Genomic DNA, 10,973 nt, shown 5'->3' on the forward strand with positions numbered 1-10,973 from the left:
CGGCACGCTACCAGTGTTAAAGACTGCGATGGAGCTCCGTATGCCACGGCAAACTGGCTGACACTGACGGCGGCGGTGCACAAATGCTGCGCAGCTAGCGCCATTCGACGGCCAACACCGCGGTTCCTGGTGTGTCCGCTGTGCCGTGCGTGTGATCATTGCTTGTACAGCCCTCTCGCAGTGTCCGGAGCAAGTATGGTGGGTCTGACACACCGGTGTCAATGTGTTCTTTTTTCCATTTCCAGGAGTGTACTTTATTTATTCTAGTACATTTTGGCACTTCGAAAGTAGTTTATATATTAGACAGTATGGTTGATAAGGAAGAAGAAAATTGTGGCAGTTTGTACACTATGTACTCACAAATTCTGTGAAAGAAAAATCACACAATACGTGTAAAATAATAGACATAATACAGTGGGAAATAACTTACAATAACGAACATAGTAGAAACAACTTTTGGGGGGGGGGGGGGGGGAGGAGGAGGATCACCTACAGTGTTGGTTTACACAACTATTCGCTGCCTTGTACACTTCTTTCAAGAGGCCTACTTTTTTCTGGGGTTATATCTGAAATTGGTGAAGGTATTTTAAATGTGTTTTGACTCCAACGAAACGCATATTTTTGTCAGCAAATGTGTTTTGTTTTATTGAAATAAAATAACATCAGTGATCTTAATGAATAATATATGCCATTTGGCTTGCTTTCTCCATCTGAAAACAGTTCATTGCAAAGGTGTTGATGCTAGAACGTAAGATTTTTGCTCACATGTTTAGAAATACTGAAGTCCTTACATCTTTTGTAAACTTATGTCGTTAATTACCCTTGAGCTCTCAAAATTTGTCAGGGAAAATTCTTAAATTTGTGGCAATCCTCTAGACGATCTTCCATCTAACACACAACAAGCAGGATCAGTTCTTTTTATAGATGACAGTGTTTTAATCCATCCAAGCATACATACAGAAACAGAAGAAATGGTGAACAAAGTTCATTAAAGAATCAGTGACTGGATTTCTGTGATTGGTCTCACCCTCAATTTTTAAAAAAAGACACAACTGCACATCTAGGGGTACTACACCCTTGATAAATGTAACATGTGAAGGGGAAATAAATAGGGTAGAAACTTCGAAACTGTTAGGAGTCTATATTGATGAGAATTGAAATTGGGTAAAGCACATTCGGAACTCTTATAACTCAGTTCATCCCCTTGGAGTCATTCCAAATCTTGGGGAGAGAAATTAGTAAGTTGATGTATCTTGCATATTTTCATTAAATAATGTTATATGAAATAATGTTCTTGGTTAAATCATCTTAAAGAAATGAAGCCTTCATTGTGCCAAAATGTGCTGTAAGAAGAATGTGAGATGCTCACCTATGATCATTTTGGTGGGCGTTGGGCATTCTGACTACTGCTTCACAACATTTAATCCACCACAGTTTGAAAGAAACAATAATGTACATAACTACAATATCAGAAGGAAAAATGACATTCATTACTCCAAATTAAGGTTTTCCTTAGCACACAAGGGGGGGTGCACAATGCTGGAACAAGATTGTTTGATCATTTACCCAGTGATATAAATTAACTGACTGACAGCAAAGTAAAATTTGGAAACAAACTGAGAAAGTTTCTTCTTGACAATTCCTCCTATTCCGTAGAAGAATTTGTATTACTGTAATGTGTAAAAGGTGGTAGGTAGGACTGACTGACTCACATCTGATTTTTTCCCAAAAAGAAGAGAAACAAGTGTTCAGAATATATCCATATGCACAAATTAATTTGCGATAAAGTAAACTGACTTTTTCCACATCATTATGATCTATCATGCAGAATGATCTGTGGAACGTGAAAGTAACTAACAATGGCCATACCAACTGCACAACCTGAAACTGGTCATGGACTGAAATATGTTTAATGTGGTGGAAGTGATTTTTGTGAAACTGTGACCTTCAGTAAGTTTTGGCCAATATTTATTACGTACTCTGGCTCTTCATACAACAATATCAAACCATGCGTCCTGCATTTGCCATAAAATATATTTATACCCTCTGGGTTTATGCGACTAAATAGTGTGGCAAGACAATGTGTTGTCAGTGTACAGTATAGTTCATGTCTGCCTATTCACTAACAACAGGTGATAACTCTGTACACTGCCAATTCCTGGACTTTTTCAAAATGGTTCAAATGGCTCTGAGCACTATGGGACTTAACATCTATGCTCATCAGTCCCCTAGAACTTAGAACTACTTAAACCTAACTAACCTAAGGACATCACACAACACCCAGCCATCTCGAGGCAGAGAAAATCCCTGACCCCGCCAGGAATCGAACCCGGGCGCGGGAAGCGTGAACGCTACCGCACGACCATGAGCTGCGGACTGGACTTTTTGTTAGATCCATTATCTAATGCAGTGAGGTATGACAAGAAGTACTGTGGGTCCGAAGTAATTCAGTAGTAATAGTGGTCAAGTGCTGGCACAGAATACAAATTGAAATTTTTATATTCCTATTGAAGCGAAGTGTTTTGCATACATAGTTGTGGTTTCATCACAGTCTCATTTAATCTGCAGTTCTGACTGAAAGAAAAAAGTGTATGTTCATCTTCTATACAGTTATACTTAACCAGCAAAAATGTTTGCGTGTGTTTACAGTTACTTAATGTGAGTCCCTTAATGCACAAGTAGCGTAATTTAACTTTCCCTTGTTTCTTAGATAGTGCCAAGATCTTGTTGACCAAGTGGCATTCTAGTACCACAGCAAATATAACTTACGTGGTAACCACACACGTTAAAACACAAAGGTTTACAGACCTGGGCTGTGAGTGAGCATTTCTAGAAAGTTCCTGCTATGAGCAGAAAAATGTGTGTTGACAACTAAACCATCTTTGAACAAGAATAATGTGAGTTTTACAACTTGTGTTCTAAGGGGCTCATATGAAAACAACATCCTTCCTGGGAAATATCCAAATACTGCGTGTGGGATTTGTGGAGGATCTTGTGGCTGGCAGAGCTCCTGTTGAGAACCGAGCAAGGTCGCTCAGTGGTTAGCACACTGGACTCGCATTCGGGAGGACGACTGTTCAATCCTGTGTCCGGCCATCCTGATCTAGGTTTTCCATGATTTCCCTAAATCACTCCAGGCAAATGCCAGGATGGTTCCTTTGCAAGGGCACGGCCGACTTCCTTCCCTATCCTTCCCTAATCCGATGAGACCGATGACCTCGCTGTTTGGTCTCTTCCCCCCCCCCCCCCCCCCAAACAATCCAATCCTGTTGAGATTTTCACTTTGCAGCGGAGTGTGCGCTGATATGAAACTTCCTGCTGGCAGATTAAAACTGTGTGCCGGACCGAGACTCGAACTCGGGACATTTGCCTTTCGCAGGCAAGTGCTCTACCGACTGAGCTGCCCAAGCACGCCTTATGCCCCGTCCTCACAGCTTTACTTCTGCCAGCACCTTGCCTCCTACCTTCCTGGCAGAAGTAAAGCTGTGAGGACAGGGGGTGAGGCGTGCTTGAGTAGCTCAGTTGGTAGAGCACTTGCCTGCGAAAGGCAAAGGTCCCGAGTTCAAGTCTCGGTTTGGCACACAGTTTTAATCTGCCAGGAAGGACAGAGCTCCTGTTGTCTGTCAACTATGGTACTCAAAAAGTGTAATCAGATTCTATGCACAAATCAATGAACTATACATTTTATTTGTAATTAACTTGGAATTAAATCTGGGCTCAAAAGGTTCGTTCAAAGTCTGATGTTTTAGAGGTTTCTTTGTGGATTATTCTTGAATTTTCTTCATAAAATTGAAAGTGTAGCACAAGAGTGATAAAATACCAGTGGTTATAGGGTTCAGAAAAGACCCTTTTTTAGGGTAGTGAGGACAGAAAGAAACCAAATTTTAAGAGAGGTTAGGGCTGAGCCAAGCCTTCAGTTTGAGAAAGAAACCAAAAACAGAATTCTAGCTTATTACATCAGCATAAGCAGCTATTGGTTAATAATTTTCAACAGTCAGCAGATATTTTAACTCTACCAAATTTTAACTCAGTCAATGTGAAATGTCAGCTATCTTTAGTGCATCAAAATATTCGAGGACTGAGAAATAAAATTTATTAATTAACTATCTGCATAGATGAATTAGAGTCTTCAAACCCAGCTGACATAATCTGCCTCTCTGAACATCATGTGACCACTCGTATAGAACTTTTAAGTGTTACACGGTTTAGGTTAGCATCACACTTTTGTAGATCAGAAATGGAGAAAGGAGGAGTTGCCATATTCATCAGGAACTGTCATAAATTTAAGAACATAGACATTCATAAATTTTGCCTAGAACAGCATATGGAAGCATGTGCAACAGAATTTCACAAAAAATCCTTCATAATATTAAGTGTATATCGAGCACCTGCAGGTAACTTTAATCTGTTTGTAAACCACCTTGAAGCTGTACAGGCCCAGTTAACAACCAAAAACAAAGAAATAGTGGTTGCTGGTGATTTCAATGTACATTTCATTAAAGACTCTCCCAATAAGAACTTATTTGAGTTAGTAACACTATCATTCAACTTAATTCCCACTGTAAAGTTCTCCACTAGGGTAGTCACTTGCTCACAAACAGCCATTGATAATATCTTTATAGAAAAGTCCAATGAACAAAATTATGTTACAAAACCAATAGTCAATGGCCTCTCAGACCATGACATGCAGTTCCTTCTGTTAAATGCTAATACTGAACAGGATATAAAATCTGTTAAATCTGAGCTCAAGAGGGTAATCATGAAGCCAAAAATTGATTATTTTAGGACACTCCTCAGAGACATTCACTGGACTGATGTTTACAGTGCTCATGGCATGAATGAAAAATATAACACTTTTCCTAATAAAGTGCTTACCTTATTCGAACACTGTTTTCCCCCAAAACTTACCAAGATTAGAGCAAAGTCTACAAAGAAGCCATGGATTACTCGAGGAATAGGGGTATCTTGTAAAACAAAAAGAAAACTGTATCTGTCAATCCGAAACATTTCCAATGTTGATGCTATAGCACATTATAAGAAATACTGCAAAATATTAAAGACTGTAATACGGATGTCAAAGCAAATATATTACAAGGAAACGATAGTCATATCAGATAACAAAATAAAGACAATATGGGATATAGTGAAGGAGGAGATCGGTAGAACCAGACATGAAGAGGAACAAATAGCATTAAGAGTAAATGATACATTGGTGACAGACGTGCATAGTGTTGCAGAACTTTTTAACAAACATTTCATAACTGTTACTGAAAAGATGGTGTTGTCAGGTTCAGTAGATGCTGCTATGGAATACCTTAGACCAGATATTTCAAGTAACTTCCATAATATGAATTTGACCCTCACTACCCCAACAGAAATAATGTCCATCATAAAATCTTTAAAATCAAAAAACCACCTAGTGGGTATGATGAAATATCAACAAAGCTAATTAAGGAATGTGATTCTGAGCTAACAAGGGAACCTCCCCATCGCACCCCCCTCAGATTTAGTTATAAGTTGGCACAGTGGATAGGCCTTGAAAAACTGAACACAGATCAATCGAGAAAACAGGAACTATGAAAAAAATTAGCAAAATATACAAACTGAGTAGTCCATGTGTAAGATAGGCAACATCAAGGATACTGTGAGCTCAGGAGCACTGCGGTCCCATGGTTAGCGTGAGCAGCTGCGGAACGAGAGGTCTTTGGTTCAAGTCTTCCCTCGAGTGAAAAAGTTTAATTTTTTATTTTCAGACGATTATCAAAGTTCAGGCACTTACACGTAATCAACTTCGCTCTCCAAAATTCCACGACATGTTCAGATTTGCTTGGACATATGCAGGATTTGACTGTCTACACATGGAAAAATTTGAAAACGTTAAAAACATATGTTTTGACAGAGCACAGGGAAAACTGTGCGACTGTGAAACTGTTGCATTCATTTGTTGCAGTTTAAGTGACAAACTCTTATGTTTTCATCACTTTTTTGGGAGTGATTATCACATCCACAAGAAAACCTAAATCGGGGAAGGTAGAAGAATCTTTTTACCCATTCACCAAGTGTACAAGTTAGGTGGGTCGACAACATATTCCTGTCATGTGACACACATGCCGTCACCAGTGTCGTATAGAATATATTAGATGTGTTTTCCTGTGGAGGAATCTGTTGACCTATGACCTTGCGATCAAATGTTCTCGGTTCCCATTGGAGAAGCACGTCCTTTCGTCTACTAATCGCATGGTTTTGCACTGCGGTCGCAAAACACGGACACTAAATTTATTACAGTGAACAGAGACGTCAATGAACGAATGGACACATCATAACTTTGCGAAAATAAAGAAAGTAAAAATTTTCTCTCGAGGGAAGACGAACTAAGGATCTCTTGTTCCGCAGCTGCTCATGCTAACCATGGGATCATGGTGCTCCTGAGCTCTCAGTATCCTTTATGTTGCCTATCTTACACACGGACTACTCAGTTTGTATATTTTGCTTATTTTTTTCATAGTTCCACACAACTTCTTCCTGTTTTCTCGATTGATCTGTGTTCAGTTTTTCAAGGCCTATCCACTGTGCCAACTTATAACTAAATCTGAGGGGGGTGCGATGGGGAGGTTCCCTTGTAAGTAACATATTAAGCCATCTGTGTAACCAGTCATTTCAGTGGAATATTTCCTGAATGGTTGAAATATGCTGAAGTTAAGCCACTGTTTAAGAAGGGAGATAAAGAAATAGCATCAAATTTCAGTCCAATTTCCCTTTTGCTGGCATTCTCAAAAATTTTAGAAACAATCGGCTTTATAACCATCTTATCTCAAATAACATACTGTCAAAGTCACAGTTTGGATTTCTAAAAGGTTCTGGTATTGAGAAGGCTATCTACACTTACAGTGAAAATGTGCTTAATTCATTAGACAAAAAATTGCAGGCAACTGGTATATTTTGTGATCTGTCAAAGGCATTTGACTGTGTAAATCACAATATCCTTTTAAGTAAACTAGAATATTATAGTTTAACAGGAAATGCTGCAAAATGGTTCAAATCTTATATCTCTGGCAGGAAACAAAGGGTGTTATTAGGAAAGAGACATGTATCAAGCTATCAGGCATCATCCAACTGGGAACTAATTACATGTGGGGTCCCATTTTAGGGCCCTTACTTTTTGTTGTATATATATCAATGACCTTTCATCAGTAACATTACCAGAAGCCAATTTTGTTTTGTTTGCCGATGATACAAACATTGCAATAAATAGCAAATCAAGCGTAGTCTTAGAAAGATCAGCTAATAAAATATTTGTGGACATTAATCACTGGTTCGTAGCCATTTCTTTCTCACTAAACTTTGAAAAAACACACTACATGCAGTTCAGAACTTGTAAGGGGTGTCTAACATGCGATGACAAGAAGATAGAAGAAGTGGACAGTGTTGAATTCTTGGGATTACAGATTGATAATAAATTCAACTTGGAGGTGCACACCACAGAACTGCTGAAGCGTCTTAACAAATCTCTATTTGCAATGTGAATTGTGTCAGACATAGGGGATATAAAAATGAAAAAGCTGGTATAGTATGCTTACTTTCATTCCATAATGTCATATGGGATTATTTTTTGGGGCAATTCATCAAGCCAAGCTAAAGTTTTCCGGGCACAAAAACGTGCAGAAGCCTGTTTAGGGAACTAGGGATACTAACTACTGCTTCCCAATATATTTATTCCTTAATGAAATTTGTCATTAAAAATATATCACTTTTTCAAACCAACAGCTCAATTCATGGAATCAATACTAGAAATAAGAATAATCTTCACAAGGATTTAAAGTCACGTAGTCTTGTACAAAAAGGTGTGCATTATTCAGGAACACACATTTTCAATAACTTGCCAGCAGCCATAAAAAGCTTAACAACCAATGAAATTTAGTTTAAGAGAAGCCTCAAGGATTTATTGGTGGCCAACTCCTCCTACTCCATTGATTGATTTCTCAGGAGAACCAACTGATTTGCATGTATATACAGGGTGTAAAAAAAGGTACGGCCAAACTTTCAGGAAACATTCGTCGCACACAAATAAAGAAAAGATGTTATGTGGACATGTGTCCGGAAACGTTTAATTTCCATGTTAGAGCTCATTTTAGTTTCGTCAGTATGTACTGTACTTCCTCGATTCACCGCCAGTTGGCCCAATTGAAGGAAGGTAATGTTGACTTCGGTGCTTGTGTTGACATGCGACTCATTGCTCTACAGTACTAGAATCAAGCACATCAGTACGTAGCATCAACAGGTTAGTGTTCATCACGAACGTGGTTTTGCAGTCAGTGCAATGTTTACAAATGTAGCGTTGGCAGATGCCCTTTGGATGTATGGATTAGCACGGGGCAATAGCCGTGGCACGGTAAGTTTGTATCGAGACAGATTTCCAGAACGAAAGTGTCCCGACAGCAAGACGCTCGAAGCAATTGATCGGCGTCTTAGGGAGCACGGAACATTCCAGCCTATGACTCGCGACTGGGGAAGACCTAGAATGACGAGGACACCTGCAATGGACGAGGCAATTCTTCGTGCAGTTGACGATAACCCTAATGTCAGCGTCAGAGAAGTTGCTGCTGTACAAGGTAACGTTGACCATGTCACTGTATGGAGAGTGCTACGGGAGAACCAGTTGTTTCCGTACCATGTACAGCGTGTGCAGGCACTATCAGCAGCTGATTGGCCTCCACGGGTACACTTCTGCGAATGGTTCATCCAACAATGTGTCAATCCTCATTTCAGTGCAAATGTTCACTTTACGGATGAGGCTTCATTCCAACGTGATCAAATTGTAAATTTTCACAGTCAACATGTGTGGGCTGACGAGAATCCGCAAGTAGTTGTGCAATCACGTCATCAACACAGATTTTCTGTGAACGTTTGGGCAGGCATTGTTGGTGATGTCTTGATTGGGCCCCATGTTCTTCCACCTACGCTCAATGGAGCACATTGTCATGATTTCATATGGGATACTCTACCTGTGCTGCTAGAACATGTGCCTTTACAAGTATGACACAATATGTGGTTCATGCACGATGGACCTCCTGCACATTTCAGTCTAAGTGTTCGTAGGCTTCTCAACGACAGATTTGGTGACCAATGGCTTGGTAGAGGCGGACCAATTCCATGGCCTCCGTGCTCTCCTGACCTCAACCCTCTTGACTTTCATTTATGGGGGCATTTGAAAGCTCTTGTCTACGCAACCCCGGTACCAAATGTAGAGACTCTTCGTGCTCGTATTGTGGACGGCTGTGATACAATACGCCATTCTCCAGGGCTGCATCAGCGCATCAGGAATTCCATGCCACAGAGGGTGGATGCATGTATCCTCGCTAACGGAAGACATTTTGAACATTTCCTGTAAGAAAGTGTTTGAAGTCACGCTGTTTGTACGTTTTGTTGCTGTGTGTTTCCATTCCATGATTAATGTGATTTGAAGAGAAGTAATAAAATGAGCTCTAACATGGAAAGTAAGCGTTTCCGGGCACATGTCCACATAACATATTTTCTTTCTTTGTGTGTGAGGAACGTTTCCTGAAAGTTTGGCCGTACCTTTTTGTAACACCCTGTATATAAGTACAATAAAACTTCTGCACAATTTCAGTGCAGTTGTGTGTTCATTGTAAATACGTGTGTATGCGTGTTTGTGTAAGTACAATCTAACTTCTGCACCAGTTCAGTGCAGTAATGTGTTCATTGTAAATAAGTTTTTAGTAGTTGTATTACATGTTTATTACCTTATAAATAAATAAAAAACTTATTTTAAATTCAGTGCATATAGCATTCATTAAAAAAATGATGACCATGCCACTTGGGACCTGTGGAATGGTACATTAGCTTATTTGTTTTGAGTTGTAAATATTTGTAAGATATTGTTGTTTTTCTGACATGTTCTACATCCTGGAGGACCTCCTCACTGCGAATCAATTGGAATGAAAGTAAATCTAATCTAATCTATGCAGATCATTTAATTGAAGCATTTCATCCTACCTAACAATTATAATTTTTCTATTTAATGTTTATGGAGCTACATAAGCATGGAGGCTATATGAATGAAAAGGGCCAGGAGGAAAATTTGCGAATGACGGAAGTGGTGGTTTGCATGGATCTGCCATGCTGAGTGCCTGTGAAAAAGTAACCTCTTTTAAACCTCCATTCAACACAAAAGAGTGCTTCTCACTCGGGACAAGCCTGCTCTAAAATTTCTTTTCCCTTGTGTAAAATCTGTGAATCTCAGCGAATTTATTACACACATCAGTCTACCACCCATTTGGACTGGAACTAGTGTACAGAGTCACGTAGGTTAAAGGAGAAATGAAACACCAGTGCTTGTTAAAAAGTGTTACAAACAGATTTGTGGTTGTAGATGTAAAGCAGTTTTGCTTGGAAATTCAGGACACATAATGAACCGGTAGAAGCAGGATGACATTTGTGGTATCATGGGGCATTCTTGGTGTGGGCTTGCAACTGATTGGACTGTAGGTAGTAAAGGCCAAGTGTCATGTATTTTGTTGTGTTTGTGACAAACTTTGGCATATAATGTAGAGAGTGAGAAGTATTACATTTTGATTCCTTGTATAGTAAAATGATAGGAGGGCCTCTGTTTAGTATAATCTACTTGGAACTGGTATGAGTCTCGGAAGTCAATTCTTTGTTTAAATGCTTGAATTTAAACATTAAAAGTCACTGAATCAACAATGACCAGATAAAATGTAGTAATTTTATGAAGATTTGTTAATATGAATTTGATATTTCCAAATTTTTGCCACAACATGAAAAAACTTATATCTCTGCATGTTGCAAGGTGTTACTTTAGTGCCCTATGACACAACAACACGCACACTACTCTCTACTGTACACTCTACACTCTGCAGTTGGCCTTCTTATATTACCCTGGGGATTTGATCATTGGGCAAAAACATAAAACAGTTTTGGCGCAGGAAAGCAGG

This window comes from Schistocerca nitens, chromosome 5 (genome assembly GCF_023898315.1).
Source record: "Schistocerca nitens isolate TAMUIC-IGC-003100 chromosome 5, iqSchNite1.1, whole genome shotgun sequence".
Classification (NCBI taxonomy): Eukaryota; Metazoa; Arthropoda; class Insecta; order Orthoptera; family Acrididae; genus Schistocerca; species Schistocerca nitens.